This window comes from Pagrus major, chromosome 3, assembly GCF_040436345.1.
Source record: "Pagrus major chromosome 3, Pma_NU_1.0".
NCBI classification, from domain to species: domain Eukaryota; kingdom Metazoa; phylum Chordata; class Actinopteri; order Spariformes; family Sparidae; genus Pagrus; species Pagrus major.
In genome coordinates this window covers 12,743,300-12,769,432 of record NC_133217.1, presented here as the reverse complement: position 1 = coordinate 12,769,432, position 26,133 = coordinate 12,743,300, and the positions used below count along the sequence as shown (strand labels likewise).

At 40.4% G+C, this 26,133-nt stretch overlaps 1 long non-coding RNA gene across 1 annotated transcript in view; it reads right to left on the bottom strand.

Moving 5' to 3' along the window:
* The window catches only part of LOC140993989 (uncharacterized), a 40,091-nt gene extending 14,377 nt beyond the window's left edge, over nucleotides 1–25,714 (bottom strand). Inside the window, exons 1-2 of the long non-coding RNA XR_012178698.1 lie at nucleotides 25,535–25,714; nucleotides 24,618–24,787 (exon numbers count right to left, since the gene is read on the bottom strand). This is a non-coding gene — a long non-coding RNA (uncharacterized lncRNA). The remainder of the gene's footprint in view (nucleotides 1–24,617; nucleotides 24,788–25,534) is intronic.
* Nucleotides 25,715–26,133: the final 419 nt, after the last annotated feature.

The following is a 26,133-nucleotide window of genomic DNA, read 5'->3' as shown; positions in this document are numbered from 1 at the left end:
TGATCAGGGTTGTGATTGAAATTTTGGGTGGACCTGAGAGGATTTTGTGATTTGAAATTGGGCCGCGTCATGGTTCTAGAATGGCTGGTCTGCACATCTTCTAACAGACAGGCATGGTCACAGACAGACAGACGGTAGGACAGAGAAACAGACAATAAGACATATGGATAGACATGTGAACAGTCAGGCAGAAGGAGCAAAAGACGGATGGAGTCGGATAGAGAAACAATAAAAGTGGGGGATGAATAAATAAAATAATGGAAGGGATGTGGGAAACAATGGTCTTTTTGATAACAATAGTAATCAAAAAGAAGAAAATAACTAAACCAGATGATTGATTGTACAAGACCAGGAGTCTACAGCCATGCTAGAGGTCCTTGATGCTGCACTTGGAGCTGCTAGTGGCAGCATGCTAACATGCCGCTGTCTAGAATGTATAATGCTTATCACGTTTACCATGTTAGCTTAGCCTGTTAGCATACTAGCACATATAATAATCAATAAAAACAAAGGAGAGCTAAGGCTGATGTGGCGTCAGTTTTGCAGGTACTTAATCAGAATTAGTTAAATCGTTAAACTAGCTAATAATTAAAACACAATGTCTGGGAACCTTCAATGTACCAAGTGTTGGGCAAAAACCAACCCAATGGCCAGAATAAATGTTAGCTAATGCTTCTGCATAACCACAGTTAAGTTAAAACTGTACAATTATTGATGTTGCCACTTTACGTTTGTTTAACTTGAGTATTCTATTTCTCTCTTGTAAAGATGCTGTGCTTCTACTCTGCTTAGGTTTAGCCACCAAAAACACTTGGTTAGTGTTGGGAAAATATCATAATTTGGCTTAAGATACCTGTTGTGGTCACCACACACAAGGATGGAGATGGTCGAACTTCCCAAAGCTGAAAATATATCCTGGCAAACGGGCTGGCAAAAACCATCTAGATGTGGAGATATTTCACTGGATAATTTAAAAACTCAGAGCTGCTGGTGGCGCTGGATGAAAAGTTAGGTCAACAAAGTGATCAGGGTTAGCAGGCACATCCTTTCCAAGATCTAATTAGGATTCATCCTCTGGGAACAATGAATATTTGTACAAAATGTCATGTAAATGCATCCAATAGTTAGACAGATAAGAGATATTTCACTCTGGTCTGCAGGCCTGAATAAAATTGGTGTTGGACCAACCGACAGTGCCATCCACAGAGCCATGCTGCTAGCTTGGCTAAAACAAAATAATATTTTGTGGCAGCCTGAAACCCAAAATATGAGAGGGTTTTGTGAGAGGCGCTTCATGTACTATTCGCTATTCCCACGACTTACAAGTTGGTGAGAAACAGCGAACAACCGGCAAAGTTTGATACATTTGAATGAGAGCATATGCTCCGCAAAATGATATGCACGGGAAGTTCTCACACACAACATTCTGCCACATGTTCGGTAGTGTAAACACAAGGCAACAGCAGGCCTGAATAAAATTGCAGTATTTCTCACAAGGTAAACACACCTATCAAATTTAATGCTCATATCCTTCACCTGCATGCAAAAGATGGTGAGTGGGGAGATTGCGACTGACTGCGCCTCTAATCGAGCTCATAAACATCTGACTTCTTGTTTTCTTTCATCATTCAAAAAAGGCTTTACTCATGTGCTTATTAGAAAGACTAGCCTGAGGGAGCGCCAGCTTTTACTTTTCTATGATTACTCTTTTAAAGCAGAGAAGGATGTCTGAAACAGGTTGTGCCGAGTCCATCTGTTCGCTGTCAGGTATCTGAGCATGCTGCTTCCTCTGTGTGTATGTGTGCTGTATTTACAATATGCGTGCACTCCTTGCAGATGTCCAAAAGCTACTTAAGGGCAATAATTTCCCTCTGATTACTCTAATGTGCTACAGTGCTGCCGTCCTGTCTGTGATTTCTCCATTGCTTGGCAGGACCACACACACCCTCCATATGCTCGCTGACTGTCAGGCGAACAGACACACACTTATCACTGAGAAAGCGAGCTATGAAGAGATGAAAAGGGAACTGAGTAGGCGGGGGCGTGGGGGGAGTGAGAAGAGCAAGAATATTGTCTCCACTTTGTAATTTGTGCATACTTTATCGAATTCTCCCCTGACAGCGCTCAGCGTTCTTCACCGTGCCTCATTGTGTTCTGAGTTGAAAAAAACAGGCTTATAAACAAAGGTGGCGAATTACACAGTCAGAAACTTTTGGAACAATTGGAGTCTGGGATGAGCTTGTGGGTGGGGGGTGGGGGATTAATAAATCATATGTGTTCATACATTAGTAAGGAGGGGGGCTGAGCCCAAACCTCGTTGACAGATCTTGAACATCAATATTTAACCAGTGCAAACAGATATGATGCCCCCCCAACACACACACACACACACACACACACACACAGGCCTCAGACAATGTTTTGTGTGTGTTTGCGTGCAAGTATGTTTGAACAACCATGCTGCACAGCTGTGAGCTCAAAAATGCTAATTTGTGGAAGCTCTAATCAACAACTGATACGATTTTTAGAAGTTTAAATAAATATCTAATCTCATCAAAGCCTTCCCAGACATGGATTGGAACATTTTTACTGACCACATGAGAAGGTTTTCGATCACTTTATCATTTCTGTCATTGTGGAGACTGATGGAAAGATTTGATACTTGAAACAGGCTTTGTCTATTAGCCATGGAGGATCATTGAGAAGCAGTGCCATCCCACTTTCAAACATTGGCAGTCTAGTCAATTCCAGCTGAGTGGCAGCACAGTTGGCTTTGTACTGCAGCTGGAAGACCAGACAGAAACCAACTTTGGCTCACATATAGCTGCCAGATGTGGTTAGTACTCGGGGATGTGGACTCGGGCCGATTTGGAATGAGAATCAGCTGCAGTTAGCAGCACTTGGATTGACATCGCTAACTTGATCTCATGAGTTAGGTGGTCAGTGTTAATATCAGCATTAGCACAGGTAAAAGGCGAGTGAAAAGTCTGTCAGGGCTGAAACTACCACTGAAAACACACTTGGTCTTCTGCTCTTTTTCTGGGGTTTGGTGGTTTGAGCATCGTTGGTGACATTCTACAATTACGAAAATACAATATTTCATGGGCAGATTCCAGTTATTTATACTGTTATATATTTAGGTTTGACTACTTTTAGGGCAACAAATACAAATAAATAGGATTCTGTCTTTTTCCACCAGAGTTATTTTCCTGCCAGTGTGCAGAATGCTTTGAAACAACATCAACTCAATGTTTGGAGATGACATTTCGGAAAATATAATTGACTGAATAAGTAAGCCATGAAAAATCGAAATCATTACGAAATTGTGGATATTTTCTTTCTGTGTTTCCAATGGGGTTTCATTGGTGTAATGGGAGGACTTGGGCTTAAGTTTCTGAATTGAGGGAGGGACCCTACAGATGAACGGGCTACACATTTTAACTAAGAGACATTAGAAGTTGCAAGCAAACTCCTGCTAACTGACAATCTACAGAAAATAGACATAAAATGTTCAATATGTAATCACAGGAAAATATTCAGAAGTAATTCATCAGTCAGTATGAATATGAATCAAGTAAGCCTCTCGCTATTTGAGTAGTTTATTATGGTCACCATGCCTGGAAAAAAATGTTTTTGAAAACTTAAAACTTCTGAATTTGTGTTTAAAACATGCAAAAAGGGCATTATCTATTCAAATAATTGCTAATTTGCATTCATTTCCACAACAGATAAGTGTATTTATGACATTTTTTTCTCCCCACATGTCCAAAAGAAAACATGTTATGTAAGCAAAATACTTTTTGTCAGTCGACACTGGCCTGCCCGCTGTTTCTTATATTCAAAATAAAATAAAGATGACACCATCTTAAATAGTTCCATCCACGTGTTCACTTCAAGGCCTGTTGTCCCTCTGATGTTTCTCCGGGGATCTGGTATCCGGTGGCCGCTGTTGCCTCGAGGTCAGTGCAGCGAACAAACACGTCAGGGAGATGCAGCATGACAGGTGTTTCGCGTGCCCGATGCATCTCGTCACTGACACCGAAGGGGATACATAAAAGAGGGTCTTGCACAGTCAAGTAGTGTACGGAAAACAAATGCAAATTCTGTTGAACCGAGGCAAAGAAATAGATGAGTTCTGCTGTAGTTCTTAGCACAGGCGCATCATTTAGCCTGGGTGTCCAGATGTCATGAACGGTTTTGTGTTTACTAATGAATTCTCTCTTTCCCCGTGAGTAACAGGATTCTTTTTACAATCTCCTGCTCATGTTCATAATGACCAACTGCTTTAACTGAGATAACATTCGCAGCTCCGGGGGCTCTTTTAATACCTGTTCATGGTGAAGGAAAAAGGTATCCACGCACCTGGGTAGAAGATTTAACGCTGTGGTGTCTGTGGTGCTGAAGTCGCCTAAACTTAGACTGTAGCAGGGTCTGAAAGCCCTGCAGTCAGAGTTTCGTTTGCTCCCTAATGCTGCTGCTGTGACAGAGATGAGTGGCAGTAAGCAATAACTGGCAGGTCAATATGAATTAAGGTTGGAGAAAAGGGGAGCGAGTGGAGGTACTGAGCTGTTTAAAAAAAAAAAAAAGAAGTGGCCAATACTGGAGGGCCTGCGCACTCAAGCTCAGATACAGTTTCATTTGTAGTCCATCAAAAATAACTGTCCACCAAACAGTCAGTCACTTTAAAATTGTTTGTGTCTTTCTTTCTTTCTGGTAATTGTGACTCAGAGCATCACTCAGACTACTGTTCTCTATTCTTGGAAGTACAAACACACACTCCCATTCCCCCACTGACAGGTTGAATAACTCTGTTGATTGTCCAATCATAGCTTAGCAACCACAACTAGCCACAGCAGGCCTGTCAAGCTTTCTCCAGTTGGTGAAATGGTTTTGATGGTGCTCTAATAAAAGCAATATTCAGTTTCTATCAGAATTGGCAGGGAAGATTTTATTTCACCATACCAAAACCAAAATCACAAATTTAAAGCGGCTACAGCAAACTTTCAGTTTTTATTGATTCTGGCAGCCCCTTTGCACAAAAGATGACTATGGTAAAAAAGTAAACTTTGTTTTTGTGCTTTACTGTATCAGCAGCCTCATTCCTCAATTGCCTCAATTCATCCTCAGCAGTTCAACATCATGAGTTGGAATCCGACCAAGTCATTTAGACCTACTGCAATGGTTATATAGAAATAGTCAATCTTCTCCCTGTTGGTCTTGTTTGCTTATGTAGGTCATGTAAAGGCAGTATTACACGGAGACAGAGTTCCTTGTGGTATGTTTGAGGAAAATTAAGGAATGGAAACTGGGGATAAATTTACAATTCAAGGTGATTTATTTGCATCGGGGCGACTGAAACAGCAGCAACAAGATGGTGATAATATTGTTGCATCTTTGTATGCAAAGTTTGACATCTGGAAAACACTGTCCAACAACTTTGGCTGAGTTTGAGCACCGAGCATCAAGGATGTAAACACAGAGTCCTCCTCTCGTCATCCCAATCTCTGTCTGCTCAGAATGCAACAGCTTGATCCAGGATGTTGTGGTGGGGACAGGTCTCTGTAAAGATGCGTGAAACAACGGTCTCTGATTTCCTGTGGCTTGGCCAGCCAATTTCATCCATTTACTTTACTTGCGACCAAAAGTTAGCCAGGAGCAGCCTTAAATCCGAGCTGGATTAGAATGGCTGCTACCCAGGATCTCTCTCTTCTACTCTCCTCCTTGGGACAGTCCAGCTGGCTGGGTTGGACGGTCGAAAGATGCCGTGGACAGTGATCGCCTCTAAATCCCAAACCTGCGCTTTCTTCTCCAATGCCGATGAATATATTTCTGTCATAGGTAAGGCGTGTTTCAGCGATGGATCTGAAAAAATTGAGCCCACGGCCGGCCACGTTTGTAGCAACAGAACCAGGTCAGCCAAAACACAATGATATTGAAAATTGAACCCTCAGGAAGATTCAGAATGGTTGCGATTTGCTGAGATGCACATTACCAACATTCATTGGCCAGCAGCAGCCATCTGTTTACCCCACAAATCTAAAGGTCATAGGCTATAATTGTGAAGCATGATGTAGCTTACCTTAGTGTGTTATTGAAGACACAGCGTTTCTTAAAAGGACATGAAATCTGTAATCTGCATGTGCGTCATGTTCGTACAGAGAGTTTGACAGACTTAGGAACAGTGAGGCTTAGCGAACAGCCAATTGTTAAAGGAACCAAGTTCTTTAACTGTACATTCAAAATTCCGGAGGTATGTGTGTGTTTGGGTGTGTGGTTGTCTGCTCTCGGTTATTATGTAACTTCATCCAACACACAGGCTGAATATACACTACACATGTTCTCAGCCGTCAAAAATTCCTCTCCTACATCTTTGTCTCTCTGTGACCTTGCGTATTAATTATTCACATTGTATGAATGTAGCCCCGCTGGAACATTTCCCTTCATTAATTCCAATATGTACTGCGCTGTGGGCCTGACAAGTCATTTACAATCTCACTCACCACTGAGACTGCATTTTGTTTCTTTCTGCTGCTTATCATCACCTTGTATTGCGGCATTTCTCCTTGTCTTCTTTTATGTCCCTCTGCGCCTGTTCTTCTGCAACTGTTCTTTTCTGCGATGACATCACCTCTTTCATAACATCATTCCAGACATACCTGTGCCTCTGATTCTCTGCAGCCTCATTTCTTCTATCAATTCTCATCTTCACTCCTTCTGAGTGTCATCGGTCCATTGCAAAAAAAAAAGAGGACAAAAGTGTTTCAAACGCTTCATGATTTTAGGAATGTTTTAAGTGTCCATTACTTTTAGGTGACCGGTGGACCAGTTACAAATTTCCCATTACGTGTGTCTTACTCAGCTAAAGCCTTATCTTCGCTCTCCTTTCTTTCCCCCCGGGCTGAAGCTCCTGCAATATCAGAGAAAGCACAGTGGGTAAAGTTCTGAGTGCTCACCAAAAACCCCAAAACCCGAATACCCTAAGCTCACAGTGAAATCATAAACCATTTCAGGCTCAGCAAACCAAAGCAATCACAATATTAACAGAACATTTTCAGGGGTGACACAAAGTTCCCTGAGGATTTAAATAAAGTTTTCAGTATTTTTCACAGCCATCAGAGGCTTCAATGTATAATTAATCCTATTTTTTCACCCTATTTAAACTTCATATTACCACATTGCAAAATGCATATTCAGTGTGCATCACCTGCTGAGACCGGTTGGCAGCGAACATGAATCTTGTCTCCATTAGCCGAAAGACAATTAATCAGCTGGTGGTACTGTATCTGCATATGATTGTTCTAGAGGTTTCCCATAATGTTAATGTCAGGTCAGGGTGCACAGTGCAACTGCCATGAAAAATGTATTAATGTAATTAAAGCAGCTGGAATAATGAAGTTTTTGCTTCCTGTGGAAATCTTTCGATATCCTGCACAGCACGCTTTTTCTTTATGTCCATTAATGGTTTGAACTGCAATTCAAAACATGAAATATCCTGTAACGAGAACCCCTACGCCCCATTTGTCCCCCCTAAAATAAAGGTTAGGATCACTTCTGTTGACAGTCTTCTTATTTTTATATGTTATAAGCTGTATCAACAGTGAGTTAGCCAGAATACAAAACTAAACTGTTGGCCTCTATCTGGTAAATGCGCTTTGCAAGCCAAGCAGTCTCAGTTCAGCCAAAGACGGCTGCATCGGTGCAGGTTATATCCCTAAATCTGAGCTACAGTAAATTGTTTGTTCTTCATAGGTGAAAGAGGTATTTATGGATTATATATATGGATTCAAATTCGAATACACTTTTAATATTTACAATATTAATGAGGTAATAACAGACATTCAGAAATATTTATATTTTCCATAAGTGAATAAAGAAGTTGTTCTCAGAGGAAAATAAGGTTCCGAGAACACTGAAGTTAGAAAGGTGGCAGGGTCTGCCACATATAAACAAAGTAAAAAAGTATGAAATAGTGTTGTCTTTTAAGGTCAGCTTGTTTATTCAGTCATTAAAAAGGAAGATGTTTATTTAATTTGTTTAGGCATAACAGAAAATAAGTCAATGAAGATCTTTCTCTTCTGAAAGCAATTTCCTCCCCAAAACTAAAAAGTGCACCTTGTGCACAAAATGCTAAATTAAAAATGGGTAAACCAGAGAGAAAACAACACAGGGTAGCTACAGTTACTCAGGACTGTAAACGGTCAGACAACCCGCCTACTTTAACTCGGTGTGATCTCTGACTGTCTGCCATAGGTTGGTCACAGGCAGCCTATACATCAACACAATGATCAGTCAGTATGTGAAGTGCGAGGGGCTGCGATGTGGTGAGAAAAGCAATAGTACAGGAGCGAGAGAAAGAGTAAACGAAGGGGTGAATGCTGTAAAATGATTTTACTTTCTTTTACGAGCAGGGGACAGGGTCATATCACAACTTCCCTTCCAGAGTTGACTTAAAAACATGGAATCATGCTGTGGAAAGGAGAAGATGCAAATGCATGGAAATTATCTGCAAAATAAAGACCTGTATACACATTCCTCAGAGCCACCAGAGTATCATCACGATAAATGTATGTCCAGTCGAGGCTCTAAACACCCCAAAAGTGTACGAAAAAGATATTTGTGAATATTTTCTTGCCCTGATGCCTTGTCTTGCAATTGACAAACTTTGAAATCTGAAAACACTTTTTATTAACTAAAGGAAATAAATAGTAAACTTAAAAATATTTTTTTTAAAACGCATTATATGTAGTCTATTGTGAACGTAGCCATTGTGAAGATTATTATCCCCGTCCGCCACTGGTGTTCACAGTATAATAGGTTAAGCCAAAAAAAAAAAAAAAGAATGATGGGCCCATTTGACCCTCTCATACACTGCTCACAGTTCAACTAATAAGCTTCCAGGGAAGCCATCCAGTAGACGGGGTCAAGTGTTTGCACACGCATATGCATACACACCTTCTCTGTCGCACATGTGGGGGCTCACACACACACTGAGCTATAGATGACAGTTTAATTGCAAGATTGGTTAAGAAACATATGGAACCGAAAAATACGGGGGTCTATTAGTGCATCCTTTGTAATGGATATCAGGAAGAGAAAAGGGAATTAGTCCTAGGCCTTGCTACTGACAGAGCATTAGAATAATCCCTGCTACTTAGGACAACAGTCAGATACTAAATACACCAAATCCACTTCCCCCGCTCACAGAGCAAAAGCAAACTAATGAACGAGGCGCCTTTGCATATTCACCATTATAATTGAAGCCAGACAGAGACCATTTATTTTTATGAAGCACCATAAAGCACTGCAGCGGCATCGGCGCGCCTTGCCAAACAAACAACACTGCGACGGACACACATAAGCATGCACGTCCACATGCTCTTTATTTTTTTTTTATTACAGCTTCAGTCCTACCCTTTGAATCCTGACGAGGCTGAGAACATTCATTTTCTAAGTTGTTAAACTCGAAAACACAATGCTGGAGCGAGAGGAAAACAAGCCACAGTACACAGAGCAGGGAGAGACGGGAAAGTAAATGCAGCTAAGAAAAATGGATGAGGCTAAATCCCCCATCAGTGAGGATGGTCACCTTACCCGAGAGTAAGTGTCATGCCATTTCATTGCATGTATTTCATTATAATTTGCAGACCCTTCAATATCTGCCTTTGATGGGGGTGTTACAATCTATCTGGTTAGTGAGAAATCCTCACTCTGACCTTCCATTCGGAGGATGTGAATATGTCCCAGAGTGCCCAGAGAGTGAAGCAAGGTCATGAAGGCAGAGATTGAATGTCAAACCCAAGTGGCTAGCAGGCAATATTGATACACTGGTGCATGGTTATATCAATATCCTCATCTGTAATTGGTATAACCTGATGGACTGCATGTCAGTTAGAAGGGTTTGTTGGCGCTATATTATCTGTAAGTAAAGTGCTGATAACGATCTGTGATGGACAAAGTGTCTCAGTGCTTATGGAGGAGAGGAAATACGCGAGGAGGAACCTCGCTGTGTTCAGTCTGATCTGATCGAATGTGAGAGGTTCCTGCTGCGTGTCGTGCTCCGCTGCAACTTTCTAAGCAGGGATCAGACATGTCACATTTTTTGGTGCTCTGGCTTTGAAGCACGCAAGTCTTTTTTCTTTCAACTGATTTTTCTGGGCCAACAAACAATTGGAAATAAAAGGAAACCTTTTAACAGTTACCCCCTAAAGACGCCGTATTTTGTGGCGTCGCCATCATTTCACTCGTACACTCAATCATGCTTTGCGCCTGGATTTACGAGTCAAATCTTTTATTGTAATTACATTATGGCTTCATTTACATTTATGGCTTGACACAGCAGAGGAAGAGGAGAAAATGAGGTTATTAATGCAAAAATCAATATCCACGTAGGGCACACACTGTAAATTGTTCACTTGGCGTGAGTGGAGGACATAGAGGTGCTGAGGGGGCAGCAGCACCCCCTAAAACAAGGCATTATCTAAAACAATCAATTGATAAAAAAAATTTTTTAAATGTGATGATGATATAAAACCTTTTCTTTGACCATGAAGCCAGATTTTACACTGGAGTCTCTGTTAGCAGTGACAAACAGGCAGTTCTGTGTTATGTACGCTTGTCTCCTCTGTATTCTCACGGCATTAATGCATCTTTTGTGATCCAATCACAAGAGGACAGCTCTAAGCAGCTGATCAAACCAAGGTGCATTGCTAGAAAAGCAAGACTTCTTTGACTTCTAGACCTTTGGTCTACGTCATTATGACATAACTTATAAAACTAATTTATAAAACATTCAAAAAATGTGATAATCATACATTTTCAAAATCACATTTACTCCACAGAACAACAAAAATACTTCACACACAAGATAATGCTAAATCTGAAAGAAAGAAAGAAAGAAAGAAAGAAAGAAAGAAAGAAAGAAAGAAAGAAAGAAAGAAAGAAAGAAAGAAAGAAAAATACTTGAAAATATACACATTAAAAAATCTAAACTACTAATCAACTAAAAAACAAACCACCTCCAATGCTTCACATAAATATTATCAAAGAAATGGTACCATACCTCAAAATGTCTACCACAAACACTTACAGCCAGGCTAACTTACTTATATGGCACATCTATCATTAAGTCATTCACCTATTTTATTTGTGGAGCAGTTATATTTTTCCAGCAGTCTTGCATAATTTTTTCAGCTGTACCATTTTGAAAGACCATTGTAACATAAAATTGAGGTAATTCTGTTCTTTTAGCAAGCAGACAAAGTCAAATTGGTAATGGAAAAGTAAGACCCATGACAATGAAGAGCCATTATTTTTTTCTCCCAAAAATAGAGTGACAAAGGGATGAATCACTCTTACTGTGTAACTTGACTGGGGACTAAATGACCCTACTGGAAAATTTTATATTGGGAGTGCATTTTCTGTCTCTGATGAGACATTTGAAACCCAGACTTTTTTTTTTTTTTTTTTGGAACAGGCCTTTTTTTTTTCTGTTTTCTTTTTTTTTTGTTTGTTTGTTTTTATGATAGAAAAGAGAATCTAATTCATCAACACATGTACAACATCTTCATATCCATGGAGTGTTTTAAGGTGCTAAAAGACTGTAAATGTTCCGCTTAGTACTTACTACCTGGGGAGGAACAGTGTGTAGTAATAAGTAAAAAAAGACTTTGCAGCAACTAACATTAGCTACAACTAGAGTTAGTTACAGCAATAAATACATATTAACTATATGATAACATAATAATCCATACTTAATTAGTTGATCAAGATGAATTGTTTTGATGGTTTTGATAATTAATTAGTTGTTAAAGTGATTTATCAAGTCCCAACAAAAAAACATTTTCATAGCTTGGGCTTCTAAAACGCCAGCATGTGCTGCCTTTTGTTCTAAGTTTATCCAATATCATTGTAAATTTAATGTCTTTGGTTTTAGATTGTTGGTCGAACAGAAAAACAAGCACTTCGAGGACACCACCCTGGGCTCGGGGAGAACTTGTAATGGAAATATCACTATTTCATGGACCAAACGATTTATAGATTTGTCGCACAAGATTGAACATCTACGCTAAAACAACAGCCTAATCAATAATGAAAACAATCATCAGAGGGAGCCGATATACGCACACACACAGGTATGAAATACAATATTGTCTAAATCAGAAACAAACATGCCACCCGCATTTGTTTCCCACAACAGATCACACACACATACTGTACGAGTCTGCAAACACAAACACAAACACACACACACACACACACACACACACACACACACACACACTCACACACACTCACACACACATATGGAGTTGTTCTTTTATAATGGCTTTGTGTCAGCATATAACGGATGTCTCCTAACAGTCCCATTTATTCCCATCTCCAGCTAGCCTATGCCTGTCCAAACAACAGCATGAAACAAAGGATGGAAAACAACAGAGGGGAGACAAACACATCAATCTGTGACCAAACCACACACACACGCGCAATCACATCAAACACACACATATGCACAACACTGATAGATAGCCTAATAGAGAGAATGGAGACGTAGTTATTGAAGATTTTAACAAATACATAGTCATGGATTGATATGTGAGAAGGAAATGGAATAGCAATCGAAAGGAGAAAAAAAAAAATGGACAATCTACATTCAGAGTGGTGGTGGTGGGGGATAATTTTAATCACGGTATATACAATTTTTTCGTATCACAGTAATGGTTTATGAGGATACAGAAATGTTCTATGAATGAAATGAATAAGTTATTTTAAATAATCATCCCGTACTGAATTTAATCATATTTGTACGTACAGGCGTTTTAATTAAAAGACGAAATAATCAAAAACAACCGCAGCACGAGAGGCAACACAACACAATTAAACTCAAAAGACCTGGCTTATATATAACATGTTAATGTCCTAAATTATTTGGCTTGTTATCAAAATGCATTTCTTTACACATGAATGTGATGAAGAAATAAAATACATAGTATAAAGAGCGAGAAAGTCTGCTTTTGGAGGAGGTCAGGGTGGATGGATGGGTCACACACACTTTGTCTCAGGAGGCTGGTACTGGCCGAAAATCAACGCTGACTACAATTACTGGACATCCAAAACTCATAAAATGACTCATGTCACGTACTTACTTCACTTTCGCATCCAAGTTACATAATTTACGTGCGTAGGCGCCAAAGTTGCATTATTGCGACAGGCAACATTGCTGAATAAAACAGCCCATATCTACTGCATTGTGCTGTTACTGCTTGCTACCACTAGATGGCCACTAGATTCAGCTTCAATCCTGACGTCATTTGTGGGTGTGTTTCTATGCAAAATATCTGAGAAAAAAAAGTTTGAAACCCGACACCAGCTGTCAGAGCAGCAGCGGCTGAGCGGCAGAGTGGGAGAGGAGAGAGCAGCGGAGCGGTGGTAGGAGCGTGCTGGACAGAGAGACAGATAGCGATTTTTGTAATAAAAAACAAAATGCCCAGAGGACTCTCACCACTTCCAAGCTACAGCCTTTTGAAATCTTAAAATCCAAACGGAATATTTTCCTAAATAAACTCTGGCGCCTAGAGGGTTAACTTGCTTACATTACATGACTTAAAGGAATAGTTCACTCTAGAGTGAGACACAAACAGGATGCAGTCCATTGTATGACTCATCCAACATCCTGAGCAACCCCCAACCCTGACTTTCCTTTCTCTTTGTACGACTGCACTCAGGGAACGCTTTAAGAAGTGATGCCAGAGGGGTACCTACATCGTTGATATGTTGGGAGAACACGCTGAGAGAACACACCAAAACATAGTGAGAGACACAAACACACATACACACAGTTTATGCTGTGTACCAAAATTGTTCCATTCTTAGTCTCTCTTTCTTGAGGGGTGAGGGGAAGATGCGAAAGCATAAGACACCGGAGTACAGATCAATCAGCTGTCAGGGCGCTGTGTCTCCGAGCTGGAGTGGGCCCTCCGAGATGAAGTAAGTCTGATACAGGGAGAGGATCTTTGATTGGAGCCAAAGCTTAATGGGGCTCCGCACTGAGAGTGGAATGGGCTGCAGCAACGCTCCAGCCTCAGGGATCACAGCGCTGGATATTTGATAGAGGCACAGTGCCATTTATCTGAGCGCGCTCACCTGCGTGGAGAAATCAGCCTCCCCTAAAAACACACAAACACATTCTCCCTTGTTGTCACCAGCTGCAGCTGCACTGAAGCACATGAACTGCTGCAAAAATGTAAATGAGCTCCTTTTATGTATATTTGTCTGTCATCGCACTTAATATTGTTCCTCTGGTGAGGTCTCGTCGCATTGAAATGTGCTGTATAAATGTGTTGTTATTTTCATCCCCACATTATGTGTTGCACAAACAAGCCCACTGTTTTCTTAGCAAACTGTTGAATCCTGAACAGAATTCAGACACAGGAAACCCCAGACAAACAGCGGTAGAACAAATAACACTCGAATACACACGCAAATGTATGTATTGAACTATTATGACAACAATACAGCCAGCTAATGTGAATAAGCTTGTGCTAAACCCTGCCTGGTGCCTGTGTGGCTGCCATTGATTAAAGGCCCCTTGTTAGCATGTACGGCCCCTCATATGTTTCTGTTGTGTCATTGATAAGGGCTTTGTTTTCAAACCCGCTGAAGGGAGTCGGCTAATTAAAAACCAGTGACAGCCAGATTCAAGGAACAAAGGCATCGGTCCCACTGTCGCAGTTTTGCATACGCATTAATTGTTGTTCTTCTCATCTTGAAGTTTGTACAGTAAGGCTTACACACTTGAGGAGTGAATGGAAGTTTCTTCAACGAGCCAGCTTTATTACTGAAGTGTGAATCTGCTTTAACTCTTCCTGCATGCTCCAACCACCTTATAGTGATATCACACAGTATGAAATGCAGTATTGGGTAATCTGTGAACTAAAACTTTGCATACTTTGCATTTTTCAGGGCTGAAGTTATTACTTAAGTATCTCAAATAATAAATATAATAGATTCAAACAAATTGCTTTAAAGTTTTGTTTCATCATAAAACGACCATATTACTTGGATGAGCCTAGAAAGGTCTAGAAAATTGTGTGTTAGGATCAGTTTAATAATCACACTTGAACTGCCAGCTACTGATGACAACATGCTTTTTCCACAATGAGTGCAGCTTTGATCTAGCATGCTGCTAGTGTTGGGGTTAGGGGGGCAGTCTATTTTTCCAACAGCCCTTTTTTCCCGAAACCCCTATAGTGTGAAAAATGTTGCACTGGACTGAAAGCCCATTTGTCCAACAGTCCATTATTATAAATTATAAAACAAAGCAAACTGCTCTGAAGGCCTTTTTTCCCGAAAATACACACTCTCCCTGGAGGTTTTTGCCTTTAATCGTGTATTTGGACGTGTAGGAAGGGGACAAACTCAGTTGACCTTTGCTGTCAACGTCAGTTAGCCATCTCTGTTGATAATAAACACATGGTTAACGTCGTGAAAGAGTCATAGTTTGGTTGGGTTTAGGCACCAAAACTACTCTGTTGGCTTTAGAAATAGATCATGGTTTGTGTTATATCAGTCATATCAGTTAGTTAGTGATATCAGAGTGTGTAATTTCGGAATGAAGAGCCCTCAGAGAAGTGGGCTTTTGCTGTCGGATAAAAGCAGACCTAGCTCCAACGGGCTATTTTTCAGACTATTAGGGCTTTCAGAATAATGGGCCGTTGGAAAAATGACATGGCACCAGGGTTAACGTACCTAGTATAATGTTGGAAATGAACAAAGGTTCAACAGACTTCTAAAATGGAACCAAAAGACTCCATTGTGGCCTTCTTGTCCTCCTTCCAAAATAGTTACTAGCAGGGCTGCCAAAAGTGGGGCCTAGAGGCCAAAGTTGGTGTGCCATAAGGTTCAATTTGGCACACCAGATCTTTGAAGCAAAATAATAATAATAATAATAATAATAATAATAATAATAATAATAATAATAATAATAATAATAATAAATAAATAATAATAATAATAAAAATAATAATACATTTTAAAAATATGACTAAAATATTGATTATTTTTTATAATCTGATCATTGCGGGCAGAGTGCGCAGGAACTCAGCTGATTACGTTAATTTGCGATCCTTGTATCATTTTGCACCTTTACAATACAACAATAGGTGCATTCTTTTGGCCTTCGGTGCACCTTTAAGTTTCAGTTTTGGCCCTTCAACGGAAAAAAGTTTGGGGTGTCCCTGCTCTAAAGCTAATGGAGCCTGTGCGTAGATTATTTACAGTTAGCGTGTGCACGTTGTGGATAGTGGTTATTTGATATATCAAACAGTGGAATGGCATAAAATCATCCACAGGAATGCGTATCACAGCACCTGTGTGCTCGTGCACAAGCTTAGCATTAGATACAAACTAAACAAACATGGCTCTTGGAACCCCACAGATGTAACTTAAAAGTCTCATCACGTGCTTCTACTGCAGAGCATTTTGTAATGAGAACTGAAAATGGGAATAGATGAGGCTGGAGGAAAAAGATGGGTTTTGAAAGCTAGAAACTTCTGCATTCGGTGGAGTATTTCCTGAATTATTGATGTTAATCAACAGCCTAATCAACCCTTACAGATATATTTAGGCCATTTTGTTCTATGGAGCAGTAAAAGCTTTACTTATGGCCTCTTTAATAGTCACTATTTAGGGAAATCAGACATAATGTTGCATAAAACAGTCCTCTGGTTTTAATCTGACAGGCAGGTACCTTGCAGCAGAGACATATGCCTGCCACTCTAATTAAACCATATGCATGAGTGTGTGCAGCAGAGCACCTCAGTGTGCAGCCAAGCATTAGCACAGAGGGGACTTCAGCAGGTTACAGAGGTGAAAGAGCCATTTTCTTCCCTCCCATCCCCTCCCTCGCCCTCTGCCAAACAAGGGAAGCCGCTTATTAGAAGATCCTGAGCCGTCAGCAGAATCGTGCACAGTGGGCACACGTTCTGTTGCAGCAGCATATACTCCCTTATACACCTGTGTGTGTAACTTAGTCTAAGAACACACCCCTGTCACCGTGCTTCTCTTCTTATCTTAGTCTCTTTCTGCCTTTAAGCGTTTTGCTCTCCAAGTTCAACTGCTCAGATGTAATTAGCAGCGGGTAGCATTGAAGATGACATCAAGCACGGACACATGTTGCTCAGCAAAGGAGAAGAGAGTGCGGCTGAAGGACTGGGATACTGCGGTTTGTAGTCTGTTTTTTAAATTTTTCATCAGAAAACTGCAGTGAAGTGCAACACGCTGAGCAGGGGAACGCCCTCCACTCATCTCAACCACCTCATGCAAGACAGCAGCAATGAAAGAAATAGAACCCCTGCTGAAAGGAGCCGGTACAGATATTCCTATTTAGACACCAGATGAATCACACAAACGGTTGCTTATATAAAGCACAATCTGAAGATAGCCATTTGGCTGTGAGCATTGTTCAATTATGCCACAGATCGGTGTCAGAGAAAAAAAATATCCTGGTGCAAACCGCCAATTTTTCAGTCACAGGTCTATTTCTGTTGGAATTTCGCATGCATTTTAAAAATTAAAACCACAGTGCTTCTTTTGCCAGACCCACCGGAACAAAGGAGCTGCTGCACGCAGTTGTCATGCCTCAGTAAACAGGCTGTGTTTGGGGAGGAGATTGGGAATGTGTGGGTGGTGTTTAATTTTAATGTGTCTATGAGTTCCAGAATGAACTGGTCAAGTATTGCTCAGGAAAAAAAACAAAAACAAAATGATTAAACAAAGAATTTGGCCTTGGTATTAGAAGATAAGCAATATCGATGAACTGGTTTTAGGAGCAAAAACATCTATAATTATATCATATTGCTATAAAATTCCTTTGAGTTTGCTGCTGGATTCCGACCCGACGAGCCAGAAGGCATCTGGAAAGGCGCCACAAGAAACTGGAAATGGGCAGGCACACATAAAAAGACTTTGCAGATGATTGGACGAACCATCTGTCAATCACCGTCTACCGTGGGCCAACTTCAGCTGTCAGATCAGCAGTAGGAGAGCACTACCACCAGCGGGGCCTATTGGTAAATTAAACTATTGCCAAAGTCAGTCAAGAAAAATATATTTTCCATTGAGAAAGCCTTCACTGCCAATTTTTGCTCTTCTTTCAATGAAATATATCTCCAGTTCTGATTTCACTGATGCTATAGCAATTACGCTCATCTTTTGAGGAACCGCCATTGTTGTTTTCAAACAAACAGGCACACCTCTCGCTGGTTGTCACATCTACAATTGTGGTACATGTCAACCATTACATCTACACCAGGCCAACGGTGAGGGCATCGTTGGTTAACTGACCATTCCACGTTGGGATTATAAATATATAGAGTAAATGTATGACACAAAAAAACTAACTATCCACTAGACGACCAAACCTTCTCTTTAAGCATGACTATAGATAATGAGATGCAAAATGTTTAACATGACATTCAATGATTTGTGAGGGATGAAATTTTGACTATAACCAGTTTTTGTTTGCAAAGATGTGGGGGCACAAATAGTCAGATGTTGCATCAAGCCACTTTACAGGATCGCAACACTCCTCCATTTCCTTTCAATTGTTCCAAGTTGTATCTGCACAAACAAATTATTCTACTCTGAGGTGATGCTATTTGCTGTCATTCCTTCATGTAAAAAAAAAAGAAAAGAAAACAGTGACTCGAAAATTGCCTGGACTGGATAATCCATCAAGGTAAACATGAAGACCTCATTTACCTTTGCCAAGGTTTCTGTCTGTTTTATCATATTCCACTGTGCCTCTGTTGGATATATTCAAATAACTGTGTACAGCACATTGTTCTTTCTTCCTGTCAATCACCTGACACCTACAGCTTCCTCCAAGAAAGAACATACTCGATCACTGTAAAAACTGTATTGTCATGTCAGTGTACCTGTATTTAGAAATGACTTAATTCACAAAGAGAGCAGTATTTTTAAGCTTATTTTGACACGACCAAATATACATTTTCCAGATGACACTGATGGAACCATTCAAGTTATCGTAGAGAAAACAATGGCTTCGTAAAGGATCCCATTACATGCATTCTGTTATGATTATTCAGATGTCAACATCTGTCACACTAAAAGCAGAGAGCAGTATTAATGTCACTATTACAAGGCTGATGAGCAGTGTCACAAATTTGACTTTATTTCCACACTGTGTGTGTCTGTTTGTACTAATATATAAAAAAGGAGTATTCTTCACTATTTCCTCCCTGTTTTCCCATCCAATCATGTCAATGTAGCCAACCCCAGTGGCATTACAGTATCACACTCACACTGCGCTCAAAGTACACAACCAGCAGCTAAGCCAGTCGCAAAAAGCACACAGCCCCTGACCCAGAGAACAAGGGAGCCACTGCTCACAGGAGCAGTGACGGACTCACGTTCAGCAGCTAAACAAGTTAGCACAAAGCACACCTGCAGAAGTAAGGCGCAACTGGACATTCGTTACAGCCGTTTACCTTCTCTTTGATGATTGTCACATTTAATAGACTCGTTAAAGCTATGAGAGCTTGCTGACGGTAGCAAACTAACTACTAACACACATCTTCCAGCTGGCCAGCGAGAGTTGGTTATTGCCGAGTTAGAAGCCTTACTATTTTCTTATTTTCTTCAACACATTCATGATGCTTTGACAGCACTGAGTTATGAGCCAGCCATCTCCTGAGCCCCCCCTCAGTCAGAGCTGCTTAATCATGCACTCAGTGGGAATTGCCCAGCACCGGGGCTGATTTAGTAGGCCATAGCTTTGGGTGTTAGAGTTCAGTGTCACATCATTACTTTTTTAACACCTTACATTGATTTGTTTAGTGGGGTAACAGGCCTTGTTGTGGTCCGCAAGGGGATAAAATAAACACTAGGAGAGAGCTCAGTCAATTACACTTCCCATGGACACTACGCTCTGGGTTGGGTGAGATAGGGTGGAGGTAGGAGTGACAAAAAAAGGAAGAGGAATAACCAACGGGACCCGCTGTCATCACGGCAATATATTCTTTGATATTCCCCTTCCCACATGTACAATACCTAAAGTCGTAATGGCTCTGGGAGTTTTCTGTGTGAGCTGATTTTATGCTGTGACATTTTTCTTCAACCTGGGTCTTGTATAATTTCCAAAAGTCTTTCATCATGTCTACAATGGGCAAAGAAGCAGCAACATTCGACGATGTATATGACTGCACAGTATAAGACTCTTTTACATTGAGTGATCAAGCCAACATAGAGAGCCGAAGTCACGCTCCATCCGGTGGACCTCATGGGACCTTAATCCCGAAACAAAAAGTACAGTAGTCAGTGGGGAGAGACAAATTGAATTGTGCCATAAATTGCACACCCACACACTTTGTCAATGAAGTTAGTACACCGTCTTGCTCAACATACATCACCAACACCAACATGGCCGCCAGCTCAGAGCAAACAGAAAAGGTACTTAAAAAGTAAAAAAAAATCACAACAAATCCAGCCATGTTGACAACTGCAGTGTGAATGTGAATGGGTAGCCTGTTAGTTCTGTGAGCAGGCTCATTTACGGGACCCACTCTACAATGGATTTTGGTCAACGCGACGTTACTAACTTCCAGGCATCAGTAGTGTGTTAATAGGGCATTCACGGTTCGTATTTTATGAGTGCACTCATCATAAGATACATAATGTTTTCTGATGCCCTATTTCAACTGTTGTAAAATATTATACAGTAGATGTGACATATAATGAATTACAAGTTTAAGTGTCTTATGGATGTGTTTTATTAACGATAAGCCCAAGGTTGACTGATGGGGCTTATAATACATTGTGACTACCTATACTCACCTCACCATCAGTCAACCTCTAGTTTATAATAAGAGCATCTGTCGTACTTTATGATTTATAATTCATTATAAGTCACATCAGTGTTTTGCAGCAGCTGATATAGCGCATCAGAAAGCATTATGTATGTTTAGAAGTGTAGTCATGAAGCTATGAAGGCTCCCTTAACGTACTTTAGATGTGGTCTTCGTAGAAAGTGTTCCTGTATCACTGCTAGTTGCCTAGCAACTTGGTCTGACCAGCAAATAGTCTGGGTAGTAACCCCCTGTAAAGTGGTGAATTGTTGTTTTTAGACTTTGATTGTGTTCAGTTTAAACCAATGAGACATAATGTGTTATATCCTGCAGCTTTATCCTAAGGTCCACAGCAAGCAAGCTGCAGCTGTTTCGCCTTGATTCCAGTCTTCATGCTATGGTAAGCTAAGCTGCTGCGCACTCTAGCTACATTTTTAACGAGTGTTGTATCAGTCTCCTCGTCTAACTCTCGCCAAGAAAGCAAATAAGCATATGTTCAAAAATGCCAAAGATTTCTTCTAAGGTGAATCTAACCTGGAAGACAGAAAATACACCAATGTGGATGTTGTGAAGGAATTAATGTTAATTTTGCCAGAGGGGGGCTTTGAAAATTAGTCTGGCCTGTGTCTGAATGCATGAAAGCAATAATATTACTTCCATCTATGCGACAGCATGTGAATGTTCCATCAATCTGGGCTTTGACTGCATTTCTAAGCAACAGCAGTTTATAAAACCAACCTTCACAGGTGCCAAGTCCCACGCACACATCGACTAATCTACCTGGAACAGTCATGACACACAGGAATAAACTCAACATGCAGCACATAAGAGACCCATCTGTGAATGATGAAAACCACTGCATGAGCCAGAGAGCCCGGAAACGATCCTTGTTCCATATGTGACGGGAGATATAGACAACATTATGGACGTTTCAATGACACAGATCAATGACATAGAACATATTGAATTCTGAACCCTTAGGGTCCTATTTCTGTGGCGGCATGGCGACCAGGGCAATCACAGCTCTGCCTGTTTGGTGTTTTCCTGAAGTTGAAGTTAGCTTTGCCCATATGTTAGATATTTTTAGTACGCACGGCGCACAGGTGGGATGGCTCATTCAAATGAGGCAGCGCGGAGGGAGTTGTTGGTGGAAACTGGGCCGTAGACATGGTGCTGAGAACCTGGTGCAACAATCAATCTGCTGCCATTCGGATGATTTCAACGACAAGAGCTGACTAAATGCTTGGAGCAAAAGCACAGCAATCATGCAATAATTCTTAAAACGTTACTAAAATAGTTTAATTAAACACGCCCAGGCATAAAAGCATTTTGATCAGTATTCAAAAAAAAGTTTAATAATTAAATGAGTGATGTTTCCTGAGTCTGTTGTCCGCAGCTACTTTAAAATGTCTGAAAAGCCTCTCCTGCAGTTCATTAAATACATGCAACCATCTGAAGGCAGCAGGACACATGTGGTGATAAATCTGCAGCCCTCAATTTGAGAAGTCCCACATCAGAGCGCAGTACCATAACGCACCAAAACTTTTTAAAAAGTCATACAAAAGTCATCAACAGTCGAACAAAGGATACCCGACCCAGTCTCTGTTCACCCTGCTGCCACCTTGCAAAAGATATGACGTATCCACCACCTTACCACCAGACTACGGACCAGCTCCTCTCCTCAGGCTGTGAGACTCATCTCAATCTCAATACTCAATTCATCCTCCCCACTCCACCATATAAAATATTTCATCATTTTTTTCTCTTGTTAAACTCCATTTTGTTTTACAACCCTGGTGTTGTAAAATGACAAACACACACCGTTACCAGTCATGTTGTTTTCTTTCTTAAATGAATTATGGTGCAACTATGCCACTGTATCACATTTGAGGATATGATGCGTCATTATTTGTTTCTATCTAGTTAACTGGAAGAAAAAAAAAAAAAAAAAAAAACACCATCTGCCTTTGGCTGCAGATTTATGTTGCTGTGCACCATCCAGACAACCAGGCGATTTCCTGTAGACGAGTATCTTAATTTGTTGAGATGTTATTGTCATGCCTCACTCTGATTGGCACAGCTGTTTCAGACCGACGAGACCAGTTTTGAGACTGACTGAGAGTGTATCTATTAATGTGTTCAACTTCATTCATTGCTTTATGGTGCTACACGAGACGCCCAGAGACATACTGCTGCTTTGCACCGGTTGTTTTTGGCCCTTAGTGTTGATATCAAGTCCACTTCCGATTCCCCCTCCAAGCGTGCCTCGCCATCCTTTCAGTTCGAGCGGATTAAAGGTGTGTCCAATCAGCTCGTGGCATAGTCATTCCGGAGCGCCATGAAAAATGGATTGTGGGTTTTGTGGGATGGGAGAGTGTGGGAATGGTGAAGGTGTGTGATGAAGGATGATGATGTGTGTGTGTGTGTGTGTGTGTGTGTGTGTGTGTGTGTGTGTGTGTGTGTGTGTGTGTGTGTGTGTGTGGAAGGAGTAAGCGGTACAGCATGCATCCAGTTTCCTGGACAACAGCAATCAATAAAGCATTAAAACGATCACAGGAAGGGGAACAAGATGTCGCAGCCATCTGGAACTGGTTATGGTATTAATCCATTTGGGAAGGACCGCTCCCCGCATACATCAACTACAAACACAACAGATTCAATAGAACATGAATGTCTCAAGCCGCGACTGCTGGGAAAATGGCACAAATTATGTTGTTGTTGTATTCCCTCAAAGAGCTGTCAGTTGACATTGTAGCCAGCAGCAGATGAACACACCTTGATGCTGCGCATGAGCTTGTTTCACTGCTTCTCCTTTGAGCATATTTGTAAGCCTGCAGATGTAAGTTAACTGTTTTGTTATCTGATCACGTGACCTGCAGTCTTTTATGTTAACTTGTGTATTCAAGGTGCTTTCAAGATGCAGAGATGTTAACTCCTCTATGCAGGCTCCTTCAGTGTTCAATACGCTACAGTACAGCCCGCAGGGTTTCCCACTGTGCAAGCATATGAAAGATGAACATCTCTGGCCAAGTGAATTGCTATGTAGCCTACACTGACACCACATGATGTGCTATTATTCAGAGAATGGAGTATTTGATTTCAACATGAACTGAACAGCAGGTCTACTATAGTCTGTGAAGAGGTCGAACAGGAACGAGATCTTAAGGCCCTTAACTCACTTTTGTATCACTTTGGTGGTTGTTGACCAAATGCTAGATTATCACAGACCAACAAGTGATCGCTTAGCCTCAAATTGCTCTGCAGGTCCTGATTTAACACTAATACGGTGATCCCGTTTAATATGGTAGCCCTGAGGGGCAAGTGATTTTTTCAAGTGATCCATTTTTCTAAAAATCATGGCTGAAATCCCTAAAAAAAAATCCCTACTCCCCCCAAAACAAAGAAAAGAAATTCACTTCCACACATGAAAAAAAATATTCTTTCTTCACCTGACCAAAAATAAAATTTTGACTCGGTTTTTAATTTTTCTTGTTTTTTATTTTATTTTATTTTTTACTAACCCTACCACACATTGATTTTTTTCATAAATAAAACAAAAAGACAGGAACTAAAACAATTCTCCTGAAAATTGTTGTTTTGTTTTGTTCTTTTCACGTTTTCACAGATGGACCAAAAATTAATTAACTTAGAAAGAGGAAAAAAAAATAATTTAGATCAGACTTGCCCTGCAGGGCTTCCCAATGTTTACCCTATTTGTAATAAGTCAGCATCAGAATGAGTCGTGACAAATCCTACCACACCGGTGAACTTGTGCTTTGAAGAAGGAATGGATGGGTCCCCTCTCTGATGGATAAAGCAGTCAGATTTCCCAGTAGCTCGCCATCTTCCTTGCCAAGGAGAAAATCCAGTGTCCAGTTTCCCAAATCCAAGGGAGTTTCCAGTGGTATCCAGTGGTAAAACCTAGCCTGTATAACAATATAAAACTCTTATTGTATACAGTTATAAAGTTATGACCACTTATGGCCATATCTCAGATTAAATCTAAGAACACAACAATCTCAGAAAACACAGTAGTAACTATCTAAGCGTTACTATTAAGCGTCCTTGGGTACCCTGAAAGGCGCTACATAAATTAAATGTATTATTATTATTATTATTATTATTATTATTATTATTATTATCATCTTTATCATATAGTTCTGTGATAATAATACCTTCAACCCACATAATTTTATGGAATGTTTTTAGTCCATATTATATGAATTATGAATAGTTTTTAGCTTTTAGCCTAACCATGAAATATGATTACTAATGTTAACCATGAATTTCTTTATGTGCTTGTTTTTACACATTTTAACCTTTTCTCATACTCTTAATGAGCTCTATTTTTAACCAACCCTGTTTTACAGGACATTAAAGATATTATATGTACTCAAAAATACCAAATCATTTACAATTTAAACAAAACAGCTGCGGTTCACATTCATTTCCTTCATATTAACACTGAAATATGTGCCCTTTAATGAAACAAAGCTTTTAACAAATCACGCAGTAACCATCACGTTTTTACATGTAGCACATTAGCTAGCAGCCGACACACACACACACACACACACACACACACACACACACACACACACAACAATACGCAGCATGTCGGAGTGACACAGGTTACGTCATTAGCAACATTAGCTTCTCTAAAACTGACTCACCAAGACGGTCCGCATACAGTAAAACCCACATCCACAGGCTTCTGGTCGTCTCAGTCACCTCTGGTGTCACTTTCATACACTTTTAAATGGTTACAAACAAATTGTGTGCATAAAAACCGACAGAGAATTATCTGTCCTTTCTCACTCGTTCGCATGTGCGTGTTTCTCTCGCTGCTCCGGTGTGTCTGCGCGCACAACCGCACCTGCTACCTGAAAGAGGGTGGGACTTGCTCCTCCCTCCTATAAAACTTGATTTGACCAATAACAATAAAATAAACTTGACTGGCACCTAAATCAACCGACTAACTTCAATTAAGCATAGTTTGGTGAACCGGAAAGTAGCAGGAAAATAAAATTATTACATATTAAATGATATTATTTATCTTTATAGAGAATCTTTGATTCTACTGGGTTACACTTACCATCTGCTAGCGTTAGCTGCTGAACTTATCTGCTGTCAAATTAGCTGCTAGCTGGTAGATCCAGGATCCCATATCAAGTATTATGGTTGTGCATGGATATCTCAATTATTGATGATTAAGTAATGAATCCTGTGGATGCAAAGTAACTAATATTGTGATTTATTTCAAAAGATAAAT